This window comes from Cibotium barometz, chromosome 30, assembly GCF_041138505.1.
Source record: "Cibotium barometz isolate CiBa-2024 chromosome 30, ASM4113850v1, whole genome shotgun sequence".
Lineage (NCBI taxonomy): Eukaryota > Viridiplantae > Streptophyta > Polypodiopsida > Cyatheales > Cibotiaceae > Cibotium > Cibotium barometz.
In genome coordinates this window covers 8,901,688-8,916,470 of record NC_141075.1, presented here as the reverse complement: position 1 = coordinate 8,916,470, position 14,783 = coordinate 8,901,688, and the positions used below count along the sequence as shown (strand labels likewise).

The 14,783-nt window shown below is 41.3% G+C and overlaps 1 pseudogene across 1 annotated transcript; it reads right to left on the bottom strand.

Annotated features, from left to right (window-relative positions):
* Nucleotides 1-540: 540 nt before the first annotated feature.
* Nucleotides 541-3,927, bottom strand: LOC147621122 (calcium-transporting ATPase 10, plasma membrane-type pseudogene; annotated as a pseudogene). The gene has a single exon (XR_015269757.1). The product of XR_015269757.1 is annotated as a calcium-transporting ATPase 10, plasma membrane-type pseudogene (transcript).
* Nucleotides 3,928-14,783: the final 10,856 nt, after the last annotated feature.

Sequence of the window (14,783 nt, the reverse complement as noted above, 5' to 3'; positions counted from 1 at the left end):
CCTCTCCCTAATCCCCCAATCCCCCTAGCCCCCCACATCCTCCTCTAGGCAATGAATCCAAGTCTCCTCCATGCATGCAAGCCGTCACACCTGACTCGATGTACGGGGGCATGCACTTATGCATGTGTGGCAATGCCCACACGCCCACGTTCTCCTTCACACAAGCGTCCTTACCTATTAATCATGCCCACTCGACTTAACTCAACTTAACACCCACTCGCATATATTCTATGATTATTGAATAAGTTACTCTCCATGCTTGACAGCGCACGCACACACACAAGGAAATTGGTTTTTGTATTTTTTAAATGCAAGAGAATGGGGTAACAGTTCTAGCCTATGCCTTAAATGAGTTATGATTAACGTATTTTCCAGTACTACAGAAGTGCAAAATTCTAGTTTTTCAATTTTAAAAGCATTTTGCATGAGTTGTTTAAGGGATTTAAAACATTGATGTTCATGTGTTTCATATCTCTGTTACATATGCACACACACACACATTTGTGCAAAACGAAATTGCTTTTGGGCAAAATTCCTCCATAGCATTTTTAAAATCAGTTTATTAGAGTTATCCATTCTGCCAGTTTTCCTCTCTATTTTAATAGATGATACTTGGGAGCTATAAGTCACCAGAGCCACTAGAGTCTTTACCGCACCTGTTTAGAACATGAACTAAAAGTTCGCTCCTGTTGTGCACTGAGTTTGGCGGTGCCAAATCCTCCGCCATGAGAGCTTCTTGAGGATCGGTGTGCTAGGGACAGGAATCGACTTGACAACAAAGGCGATCGGCCAGCTTAATAATGCAAGCCCAATGCAGACCAACCAGTGCTGCCAACCCAGACGCATGGTCGAGGCGAACTTCTCCAGGAACTCCACCATCACCACTTGAAGGATGAGCGTGCCTGCCAGGATACCCAGGAAGAGGTGGCTGCTAAGGATACCGTGGAAAATGTTGCGCCTGTGAAGCTGGCGAGCATTGACTTCGTTGAAGACTTGGCAGAGTACAAAGGTGTTGAAGATGACAGTGCGCTTGATGAGGGCGGCCGCTTCGGTGTGGCCGCGGAGTCGCAAGAGAGACTCACCGTGGAATTGCAGAGTGAGGAGGATGGCCACTTGGTACGCCGCTTGGAAGGCTAAGTTGCGCCACATGGCATTGCTGAGTAGCGGCTCCTGGTGGGATACAGGGGGTCCAGACATGAGATCGTCTGCGGGTGGCTCTGTAGCAAGTGCCAGTGCGCCCAGTGTATCCATGATGAGGTTCACCCATAGCAGTTGCACGGCTGTCAACGGCACACTGCCAGACGTGACGGCTGCCACGAAATTCACTGCCAGCGCCACCACGTTCACAGTGAGTTGGAACTGCAAGAATTTCTGGATGTTGAAGTAGACAGAGCGGCCCCATTGCACGACCCTCACAATTGAGGCGAAGTTGTCATCCAGGATGATGATGTCAGAGCTCTGCTTGGCGACCTCCGTGCCTTCAATCCCCATGGAGAGGCCGATGTTGGCTTGGTGCAGAGCAGGGGCGTCGTTGGTGCCATCGCCGGTCACCGCCACCACGTCCCCCATGGATTGGAGAGTCTTCACCAACAGCAGCTTGTCGGACGGCAGAGCCCGAGCCAGCACAGCTACACGCGGCAGCTTCTCTCGCATCTCCCTGTCGTCCCACAGGCGGAAGGTGGGCCCATCTACCGCCATGTCACTTGCACCAAGGATGGAGCATTCGGTGGCAATGGCTTTGGCGGTGGCCAGGTTGTCTCCGGTCACCATTCTCACCCTCACTCCGGCCGCCTTCACCCGCTCCACCGCTTTGGCTACCCCTGGCCTGCAAGGGTCCTTCATGCCCACCACAGCAAGCAGCGTCAAGTCATCCTCTGGCAGATGACCATCCGACAACAATGTCTTTTCATCCTGAACCTCGCAGCACGCAAAAGCGATGCAACGCAGGCTAGCCGATGCCATTCCGTCGATTATGTTTTCCATCTCCTTCCGCTTCTGCACTGACATGTCTATTGCTATGCCTCCTTCGCTTTGCCATTTGCAGCAAGCTGCCAGAATGATCTCCGCTGCTCCCTTCCAATGCACGAAGACTCTTCCATCCCTAGACATCTTCAAAGCCACTCCTGCACGCTTCTTCACAGAACTGAACGTTTCTACTTTCAACACCATTGATTCACACCTCGTCTCCTCGAACTTCATGCCCAATTTCAAGCCCCACCATATGAGTGCCTTCTCTGTTGGGCTGCCGCTGACCTCTACGGTCTCCAGCGAGTCAACTGCTAGTTGTCCCTTTAATGGCACAAACACACTCCCTGCAGTGTTCTGAGCGATTCCTTGGAAAAGAAGACCTAGGGTAGTATTAATCTCTGTATGCCTCGCAGCAGCTTCTAACTCTATCATCTTGCCTGCACTCCATGCCTTCACCACGGTCATCTTGTTCGTAGTTAGGGTGCCAGTCTTGTCGCTGCAGATGGTAGTGGCACATCCCATGGTCTCGCAAGCAGAGAGCCGGCGTACCAGTGCTTTGTCCGCCATCATCTTGCGCATGGAGTAGGCCAAGGAGAGCGTGACAGCCAGAGGAAGGCCTTCGGGCACTGCCACCACCACAATAGTCACAGCGATGGAGAATATGTCCACAATAGTATTCAGCACTTGACTCGCACTCGTCTCCCCTGCCCGGAACCTCGTTCCTGAGCTACCAGCGCCTGACGTGTGGCCGCTAAAGTAGAAAACCAAGAGGATTATTAGAACAAGCAATGCCACTGTCAAGCCAACCTTACCAATCAGAATCGCAGCGCTATTTAGGCGAGCTTGGAGAGGGCTTTCCTCTGCATTGTCACTGGAAATGGTTGCCATGGTTTGCCCCCATTCTGTGTTAGTGCCCACGGCAGTAACGAGCATGGAGCCGTATCCCTCCTGCACTTTGCAGCCAGACCACAAGAAGGGATGCTGATCGTGGTCAGGAAGCAGTAGCTCGCTCTCTCCGGTCATGCTGGACTCGTTAATGGCCAGGCATTGCCCCTTCAAAAAGAGGCCGTCTGCAGGGACCTGGTCACCGACGCGAAGCTCCACCAGGTCGCCCACCACGACGTCGAAGATGGGCATGCCTTTTCTCCTGCCTGCTCTCACCACTTGCACTTGGATGTTATCTTTCTCTTTGTCAAGGCTCTGAAATTCACGAGCCTGCCGGAAGTCACTGACGGCCGTCACTACCACCACTAGAACAACGGCGAATGAGATGCTGACACCATCATACCAGCCTTGCTGTAGACCTTCACTTTTGATCCCGAAAGCCAGCGACAAAATTGCACACAACATAAGGAGGTTCAGAGTAACGTCTTTACTGGCCTCGTACAGGAAATGCCACAAGGTTTTGCTATGCCTTCTAGGATATGCATTCTCCCCGAACACCTGCCTCCTTCTGGCGAATTCTTCCTCCTCCTCATCCCTGGCATCGATACCTGTTTGTAAGCTCGTCTGCAGCATCTTGGCAACTCTGTAGACACCACCCAGCTGCGCTAGCTTCTCCAGATCGCGTCTCCTTACGATGCCTTGTATTTGATCAAGGTGATCATCATCTCCTAGGACTAGCTGCCTTCCCAGCTGGAAACGGCACGCAGCCCTCACAGCGACAGTGACAACCCGGAACCTCTTCAATTTATCTCCGCTACTCTCGATCTCCACCACAAAGTTCTCACCTGCCACCATGTGCTTGGCGCTGCTATTGTACAGCTCATCCCATTTAAGCGATGACGTTCGCAGTACTGGGAACTTGAATGCTGGCGCCTTGTACTGTTCTTCATCATCAGCTACAGTCAGCCCATAGCGCGAAACTGCTCCAGCACCGCACTCCACAGACAAATCTTCCATGCTGAAGTCGATAGCTGACATGTCGGGGGGATTGTACGGGGTGTGATCTGTGGGCATGTTTGGCGAAGACGACTGTTACGGAATGTTGATTCTATCAGCTAGAAATCTTGCGGGCTATACAAACACAAAATAATAAGGTTATAACCTTAGTAAGTTAATACTTTACGGTCTCATGTAAGCACCAAATAATAATATACCGTGACTGACCATTATACTTAATACCTGTTCTAGGTTCAGTTAATGCAATTACAATCTTGCCCTTTGTGTGCACCCTATGTTATATTTATCTCATTATTCCTAGTCTTCACAAGGGACGAGGGTTCTCTCTGCATTTTTCCCCCCCTTCACACTCTCCTTCTGTTCTCTCCTGATTGTCTCCTTGGTTCTCTCTGCATTTTCCCCCCCTTCGGTTCTCCTTGATTGTTTGATCTGAACACCTTATCAAAATAGCTTTTGCCCAATAATCCCAACCTGGCGATGTTCTTGCTCTAGCCCGCAAGCCCAAGCTCCTCTACCTACACCGCTTGGCTGGCTTTGGTTCATTTAGGATACAATTCAGCTAGCTCACTTTGTCTTATTCACACATGTAGAGGTGAGATCACTTTAAAAAATACCCCCCTACAGGTGGCTTGGTCTCACCCCTACATGTGTCAATAAGACGAATGTAGGCGGTTGGAATCTATCCTGTTCCGCTTTGGTTGTAATTACAATCTTGACAAGCTTGTTGGCCCCAATTACCTACTATGACAAGTGCGCATAGAGTTGACGCTCCAATACACAGATCTGTGCGGCTACTCATTCATGGCACTAAGGCCAACCAAGGCCTTGCTACACAATGGAAATGACATGACAATATCGCTGATTGCATGTGGCCCCTGCATGAAGATTTTGCATGCAGATTATTCTCCATTGGTGACTGTCAAGTATAAAAGGTTCCCTTACGACTTCTCAAGCAATTTGGGAGTTCTTACGTGGCCTACTAGAAAACCCTAGGTATCACATGCGTTCAAGAGGTATTTAAAAAACCCCTTAACTAAATTCCCCTCCTCCCCCCCAATAAAACAACCCCCAACACCAACTGCCATCCACAATGGTAAAATGGTACAATCTGGTAGTCAGCCTGTTCAAATGGTCTCCCCATATAATGGGAATGCCATAATAGGAATGCCACTTATAGATATTGCAAGCGTTTTAAGGTCATATCGAGAAGGATTGTTGCACCAAGAAATGTGACCAATCCTCCTCTTATTTCAGTCAACCCCAACAAGCAAACCATACCACACAATTGTGGAGAGTGTAAATTCAAACTAACCTCTCCAACTCTTTGCAACATCTCTGGTCATCACCAATTACACTTCCATAAATGATAAGTGGTATTTTGATACATGGGCCCAACATATCACATGACCTTCAATTTTGATTAGCTGCTTGGTTCTCGTGCCATCAAGCATGTCTTTGCTTGCTACGGTGACATGTTTGGTGTTAGGCCTATGGGATCTATGACATAAACATCAAAAAATTCTTGAGTATGTAGAAGTGTTATAACCTTCCAAAAGCTCGCCCTCTTCAATAGTGATGAGCTCTCTCCACCATCAAATATATACCCTAGACAACTCAACAATACACTGTTGCCTGGAAAGAGTCTGAAGCAGACTTACATGTTGCTATCCTAGCTCCTCAGCCTCATGCTCCTCCTCGTCCTCCTTATAGTAGGTGCAACATCTCCGATCCGCCCTCATGATCTCTTTGACATCCTGCATGCCGTTCCTCTCGGCTTCTCATGCATGTGCACCGCCTCCAAGTTGTCATCTCCATCAACCTCGGGTATCTCTTTTACCTCAATACGTTTCATTCCTCTTAGCTTCCCATGCATAGATTTTAAGAAGTTATAGAACAAAAACCTTCAGATTTCAAGATTTTCCTTTATAAATGATTTCAGAGTTTTTAGATGAAGGTTTTTCACTTTTTGGGAAAATACTTTTTTACGAACACTGCTACACACTGGTTCCTCTAGATGTGTCCAGTTTCGTTCAGGCTTCTCCATCCAATGGGAACATTGTGTGCCTGTCCCTACTCTTTTTTACAAACATTGCTACACACTGGTTCCTATAGATGTGTCTAGTTTTGTTTAGGCTTCTCCATCCAACGGGAATGTTGTGTGCCTATCCCTACATCCTCACATGCTTCTGATTTCCATTGTCTCCCAGACACCATCACTAATCCCTTATAGGTGATGCTTTTTAAGGTCACATGTCTAAGAAGTTCATGTCACTTGATGACATTTATGTCTAAGAAGTTCAGGCCACTTGATGACATTTATGGACAAAAAATTCTTGAAAGGGAAAAAAGAGCAGAACTATTCTCGGGTTTTACTTTCTCTGTAGTCAATAAATGCATCGATTTTAAATTTTTCCAAAGTTCATATATGCATCAGTAAAAGCATCGGTATATGCAAATATTGATGCTTCTATCGATGTAATTACCAAATGACAATACCAAGGCCCATACAGACTCATGCCTTAAGAAAAACTATCTCCTTAAAAATGTCCAAGAAAACATCAATATTGGGTATATCTCTTGGGTATATCTCTTATAGTGCTAGTGCTTGGTTTGATGATGATATTCTTCTCCTCGCCGCATCAGGTATGTTGCTTGCATTTATGGCCTTTAATCTCCTTGGCAGTAATAACTAAAATTTCACATCTTCATCATCGAGATGGGTACATGATGCGGCTCCAATCAGAAAACCTAACATTTACATCTGGCATAGTTCTACCATCCTTCTATTCTGACATTCGTCTCATGTGCAATCGAGATTTTTCTACGTAAGCAGTGAAGCAGGAGCTCCCAATGACTAATGTTGGTCTGCTACCTCGGCACATAATACTTGTTCAAGATGATTCTCGGGGTGTCATATTACACCTCACCCAATCTAAGTTTGTGGTCCAAGAGGAGATACTCCGCAGGTTTAACATGTTTTCCCTGCAAAGATGTTCCAATCCTGCTTGTTCCACAAGCATTAATGTCACTCCTGATATGTGGCCTACCACCGCTAATAAGGAGCAATTTATGCAATCCATGCCATATTCCTAAGTCTTGGAAAATATTAGTTTTCTTGTGGTCATTTATACCTGACTTTATATATGTTTGGATGCTAGATTTCTCTCTCGTTTCATGCACGCTCCTTTGGAGTACTGCTCTTGGAGTACCGCACTAGCAATGATTTTTATGCTATCTTCAATACACCAAGCATTATAGTCTCTCCTTTAGTCGCTCTGAGCCATACTTCAACCTATCCTTCAAGGTTGGGTTATTTGATGAAAATGTGTGGAGATTATGCTACTTGTAAAGTCAACCTCTAGCTACATCTTCATAGTTTCTATGGTGTAGCTTTGTGGTAGAGAAAGTAGGAGTACATTGTTGCTATACCCTTTATTGAAGATGTAGGTGTCGCAATTGCTTTCAGAGAAGGGATCTCAATCCAATTCTTCTTCAAGAGTTGGTGTTCCCTTCACCCTCTTCTGTGTTAATTAGTCCTACATAGCTTTGGCTAAAAACCCAAAACACCATGAAAAGACAAAACATGTAGGACCATCAAATTTCATTACTTTACAAATCTCATTGAGGGTGGTCAGATGCATTTGGAATATGTCCACATGTCAAATGTGGTCTGTAGACTTTCTCACTAAGCTTATTCTATGACTCATTTTGCTGTGTTGTGAAGACATATGAAGAGTGTTGTGAAGCTCTTGGATTTTATGATAAAGTTCAGTCTCAAGGGGGCATCCACACCCTTGTGTGAAGCTCTTGGACTTTATCATAAAGTTCCATCTTAAGGGGGTGTCCACACCCTTGCAAAGTCTCATCACCATCACATAGGTTTGAGCATTATACAAGGCCCAAACACCATTTTGTAGAGTTTTTTTTGTTTTTTTTTGCCTTGAGAGCTCTTATAAAAAATCTTATTCATTGATAGCAACTGGGATTTGCAAGGGTGGGGGAGGGACACCTTCCACACCCCTATGGGGGACCCCTTTCACACCCCTGCAAAGTCTTGGAGAGGTTTTGGCATTCAATAGGACTCGGCGCACTAATTTTGAGAGTCTCACATGTGATCACAACCATCGTTAGGATGAGAGTATTGAAAAGCCTCTAACTTTCACTATCCCACTTTGTTGGAACTCAATCATCGTTCTCTTGTGGCACCTGACTTGTTGTGGTAGAAATAACCCACCTACCAAACAATCATGTTGTGTGCATCAAAAGAAAATCCATAAGACTCCACTATATCCTAGTTGAGGATGCACTTTGGCCTAGTGCATTATATCTCATTAAATAATAGTCCCACCCCTCGTTGCATTACTACCCTCATTTTTAAGGCTGTAAATAAATCACCCTCCTATAATAAACCTATATGTCATAGTCTACCATAAAGATAAGACCAACATGCTCCTCCACTCACTTGTGCTTATGTGCTACCTTCCTTCGTCAACGAACACATCAAGGGCGGGTGGTTTTCCTATCACACTTTTGGCCTATGGCTTTGAGGACCCATTTTAAAGAGAGTTATGCTAAGAGTTTAGAAGAATTAAAAAGAGAAACAATGCCAAGACTTTAGAAGAGTTAAGATGAGTTAAGGATCTAAGAGAGTTAAGCTAAGAGTTTAGAGGAAATTTCCATAAAGCTAAAAGAGAAAAAGAGAGTTAATATCCTGGATTGCTAGATTTCTTTGCTAAAACGAGCCTAGAATTGTATGTTGATACTACGTAGGACTTTGCTTGTTGAGCAAGGAAACTTGCATGCATTTCATTGGATACCAAGTAGAGTATTGTATATGATAAAAAATGCATGATTTTCTAAACAAAATTATTAATTATTAATGTAAATTTCTAAAAATTTAATAAATACTTAAAAATTGATAGATATAATATCTTTAAAGCCAAATTTACATAATACTATGTAGTTATATAATATTTTTAAAGCCAAGTTACCTAATACTATATAGTTATATAATATTTTTAAATTTTTAAATATATATAAATAAAATATTTATTCTTAATTTTAATTTATTTATTTTTTTAAATACTCTTTCTTTAGATAATAGAATAAAAAAAGTATAATTATCATAAAATTATTTAAAAATAATTTTTTAGTATGGATGTATACATGTATAGAACTCATGGGGGGGGTGTTGATGACATGGTAGGTGTGTGGTGGCATGGCATGTCCACAAATACATACATGAGTTAATAGGACATGGACACATCCATACAATATGTAGCCCTGAACGATGCGGAGTGTGTGCATGACATGGCATTAGATGAGGTGGCATGCCATGCCAACAGAGGTGGCATGCAAAGGTGGCAAAATAATGTGGCATTAATAATGATTAGGATAATAAGGTAGCGAGTCAATTTGGTTGACCATATTGACATGGAGATTTGAGGTGGCAAGGTGAGATGGCATGATGCTTATGTGGATTCTCAAGGTCGCAAGGTGAGGTGGCATGATGCTTACATCCATGGACTCTTCCCAAGGTGAGGTGGCATGATGCTTACATCCATGGACTCTTCCCAAGGTGACATGCACACAAGTGGCATGGACATGTAGAAGTTCCACGAAGTCTATATTACAAAAGCTAACTAGGCTCATACATGGCAAGATCTTTAGGTTTGGTAGATTACCAAAGCTAACTATGCTCTTGAAAGAGAAAAATAGGCATAAAATGAGGATCTTCACTTGGGAGGTTTGAAAAAGGATCTTCCCTTACTCAAATTGACCCAAAATTTCTTTATAGATTCACAACTACAACTAAATCAATTCTTAAAGTGTCATCTAAACTATATAAATACTATAATTTCTATAGTTAAAGTATATCATTTGTACATGCCTATTAAGAGTTTGAGAGAATTTTACAGAAGAGATCTATGAAAATCCAGCCATTGAATTTACAATTTCACCTTAGCACCATGCTCTACTAGCCTTCACCTATCTTTTAGACACGCGATCCATAAAATTGAGCATTTTAAATTATAGATCACATATGTACAAAGAATAATTTATTTTTAAACACTGCATATTTATAGAGAATACTCCAAAAAACACCTCAAAAAATGCTCGATAAATCAAGGTAAGTTATGTGAGTTTGTGGCATTCAAGGTGGAACGTTCATATATGTTAAGATACAAAAGTTATTAGCATTTTAAGGACATATTGTCTATGTTAGCCGAATCTGAGAGAGGAGGTATACATTGACTCTCTAGATAAGAAAATGAGGACTTGTAACTCTCCATTTAATCATATTATATCATTATGTGCCCAACTTTGCATGTGATGTTTCATTAGAAGAACTTAGAATGAAATGCCTTGGCTAGCTAGGAGACATTGGCCTTTAAAGATGGAAAAATGCATCTTTTTAGGCTGATTTAAGGGAGCCCAAGTAACCAAAACTAGGCACCTTGATCTTACAACCCCACCATATAATAGATTAAAATAGAAGAATAGTTAGTGACCTCTATAATTTGATATTTAACGCATTTATCCAAAAGCACAAGAATAATCAAGTCCGAAAAAAAACAATATTGCATATACAAATCGATTAAAAACAATAAGAAAAGAAAAAAACAATATTGCTAACAAAAATATAGAGTAGCTTATAACCTTAACGGTGTGCCTAACAAGTTACGTTATAACCTTCCTCGCTTTGCCCTGATGTGAAGATCCTCCTGCAGCCCGGCAGCTGAGGATTGCGTTGAGCCTCAGTACTGTTCACAGCTTTGATTAATTGAGTCAAGAAGACACAGAACTGCTATATATATATACAGTGAGGACGATAATATGGATCAAACAACACCAAGCTATATATGGATATATACAATGAGGACGATAATATGGATCAAACAACACCAAGCTATATATGGATATATGTAGATTAAGCCTGCTGCATTGCCTTGTGTATCTACAGGGTCTTGACTGACCAGATCAACTTTAGATTGATCCCTCACCCATGATCCATCCACCCGGCTTCGTGGCAACTCCAGCTGCCTTGATTCAGTCAAATCATAGCACAGTACTGACGTCTGGTCCAGAGTCCAGTGCACGCAATAAGGGAATGCACTCAATTGTTTAACTTTTAGAGTCTTAGAGACTCTCACGTGCACGTCGGTCAGTGCTAGAAAACCCAATAAAAGAAGACTGGACCTCAAATTGTTTTGTAACTTCAACGTAGGGTTCCTTTGTCTTATTCATGAGGTGAACCAATCTCAGTGCTCACGGGAGAACCGGCCTTTAAAAATAAAATAAAAATCGGAACGTGAGGATTTGTATTATTATTGAGAAAACTAACTCATTGATAATCTTGAATTGAGTTCTTAATCTCTGTCAGCACTAATATGAATTGGGTTAACTCAGCATCTTCATCTGCAAGCTGGTTTCTGACCTCTATCCACTCCTGCTCCTGTCTCTCACGATTTGCCTTGATGCTTCTCACCTTTTCTTCATACTGTCGTCATGAGCTTCATTGATGGTGGCCAGAGCTTCTTCCAGCTGGGCCGCCCGACAGACAGTGTTGTCTGCTTTTAAAATCATTCTCATCTGCACATAAAGAGCACTCCTCAGGTCAGGGCATTTGAGAGAATCTGCATTATGGAACACTGAATAATCACACATAATCCAAATACACCAAATATATTCTGCCCTAATTGTATTCCAAAGTTTTGATGAGCAGCTTGAGAAGTCTCCAAGTAGGATTTGCTTCTATGTTAACTGAGATTTCTTGACCGGGGAAAGGCATTGTTGAACCAGTTCCAAGAGGCTTTTATTAAATTTGCATGTAATAAAAAGGTGGGGTATGGTCTCTTCTTCGTGTATGTAGGGGGGGGGGGGGCACAATCCATCTCCAATTCCGATTTTTTTTTCTCTAGAGTTAGTCCAAAGCCCTTTATGCATAATGAGCCATAATAGAACAGATTTCTTTGGAGGCATTACTGTTGACCAAATTTTTGAGAATCGGCATTCCCGTTGTTTTCTATCCCACAGGATATTGCATTTAGTCTAACATGTACCAGCATTCCATTAATTGGCAAGGGGGGGATGGGCAAAAGGGAAATTCTATGCATAACTATTTAAGCATGATTATTTCAAGGATAGAAATGAGAAACTTACTTGGAAGGTGTTCGAATCACTATTTTTGAAGATAAAACTTACATAGAATTATTAAAAGAATTATTCACTAAGTTATGAAGGATAGCAACTTACTTGCAAATGTCAAACATCTTTGCTACAAAATACATCATCAAAAGGTCACAAATATCGCAAGTATATGTGATATTTTAATTATGGAAAATAAAGGGACTTACTTGTGTTGGACTGCAAAATATGAGTTAGAAGAAAACAAACCAACAAATAACAATTTTATTTTATGCAAGTAATCAAATTACGTAAGGCAAATACCTAATTGGTAAATCATTGAAGATTTTACATATACTAATCTGTACGTTAGTTTCAATTCATAACTTCAATTGTTAATCTAAAAATTTAAAGGGTGTAGTTATTAGTTAGCTTTCACTCATAATTTGTAAAAGTTGGAAGCTTGTATGTCAAAGAGAAGTTGTTGTCCTCCAAGTTGACTTGTGATAATTAACAACCCTTGATGAAATCTGTAAAAAGCAAACCTTGATAAAATTTTTGAAAGTCTAATGTTGCTTGTACTCCTTGAAATCCTTAATTAAATATCTAAAAAGCAATGGTAGAAGAATGTCGAAAGTATTTTTTTATGTTGGTTGATTACAAAAGTCCTTAATTATAGCAATCAATATATAAAGCTTATAAGCTTTGCTATATAGGCATATATTATAAGTTTTATAATATAAGGCTTTATTACATGGCCAACTAAAGCCTTAGATTTAAGGTTTTGAATACAAAAAGGACATGTGGTCCTATATATATATATATATATATATATATATATATATATATATATATATATATATATATATATATATATATATATAGCATTAAGCTTTAATTAAAGCCTAAGTTAAGGCTCTCCAAAAATCTGGTTCAACAGTGTGTGATTATATATATATATAATCAAACATTAAGCACTAATTAATGCTTAATTAAGGTACCTTTATGCTGCTAATTTGTGCAGCGCGCGTTTTGGAGAGGAGGAGGAATTTTCAGTCATGTGCGCTGCCGGCCGCCTGTGAAGGAGATGCGACGCCCGCTACCTGTGAAGGAGAAGGGGTGGAGAGCTGTCAAATATATATAATTTCTAGCTTACCCACAAGCTTTGGTAGAGAGATTTGTGCTGCCCAATGACTGAACTGAGGAGGAGAAAAATAAAATCCCAAAAGTAATTTTGAAAAAAAAAACAACTCTCTAAACAATTCTCATCCCTCCATTATAGGAATTGAATAGAGAGACAGCTTAGCAATCCTGAAATCAAGGTTCTAATCTCCTCAATTTGCTGATTCCATCTATATGGATGGATTATGAAGCAAATTAGTGAAATTAAAGGTGGTTTTTTTGGTTTTGAGAAACCCAATAATGGTTTTCCACCTAGTTTTATCCTTTGGGCAATAGATCGATGGAGATTGGTTATCTAATGGTTAAAAACAAGCCTTCTTTCAACCATACATAAACATAAGCCTTCTTTCAACCATACATAAACATAAATCCATAAACCTGTTCTTCTTCAATTTAAATTCAAAAAATTTACCAAAATCACCTCTATTTTTGTCTCTTTCACCTCTTTGTCCACAAGTCTTGACAACCTTCCAGAAGATTAAATTAAACCAAATCTCTGGTACCGCTGTCACATGACCCTTTTGTACTTCTTTGAAGAAATAATTAAAAACTCATAAAATACATCTAAAGTTAAAACAAAGACTTGACTTGAATTGAATTTAAATCACATAGCAAAGCATAACATAAGGTAAAAGAGATAGAATAACATCACCATCAAGACAAGATTCGGTGCAATCTCCCCCCCCTCCCCCCCCATGTTGTGTAGCTCTCCTTCCCAACGACTTGAGTATTTAGAGAATTTTATTCATAAAAATAGCCCAAGGAGCTAAGAATAGATGAGCATACAAATCGGGCTTGATTTTCCCACTTTTGGGGTATAGCTTTACAAAATCCCTATGGTTTGTATATATAAAAAACCTTTGCCCAAATATGGACCTTGTTACATAAAATAACTTTGTACACATTTGTACATATATTAACCTTGTGCTCAAGTGCACATTCCATTAAGCTAAATCTTGCATAAATTAAATTAAATATTATTTTATACAATTATTAATTCATAAAAATATGATAAAATATATACCTGTAACATTCCAAGCTTTCCATGAACGCTTGGAAGAAGACATAAAACCATGAAAGAGGGAAGAAAGCAAGAAGAGCTTACCTTGGAGGGGGAGACTTGATTGATTCAAGACCCTTGAGGGATGAGTTGAGGTGGGAGGAAAACTCAAGCAGCAGGCGTAGCTGTGCATGTGCAGCAATAGGAAAGTAGGTAGGTATTGACACCCATCAGGGCAATTTAGGCGAGAGTGACAGTTTTGCAGAGATCGCCTACTGAGCAGCGAAATTTCACTGCTAGCTTCACTGGTGTGCAGTGAAAAAATGCTGCTATGGTCGCTGTCTAGCACAGCGAAAACCTAGGTAAATTTTTGTTTGCAATACTAGATGTTGTTGTGTGTTTTGTATGAACCCTAAATCAGTTTGGCCAAGTTAAAGATGTCTGACAGTGATCACATCATCATCAAGGGCAAAGTTGGATCCAAGGCATGGTTGAGAGAAAAAAATTGATGTGTGTGTGATCGATGCAAGGGCCAGTATATATGACAACGTTGTATAACAATTGAGCATGTCCGAACATATGGTCTTCTCATGAGGCAGTGGTA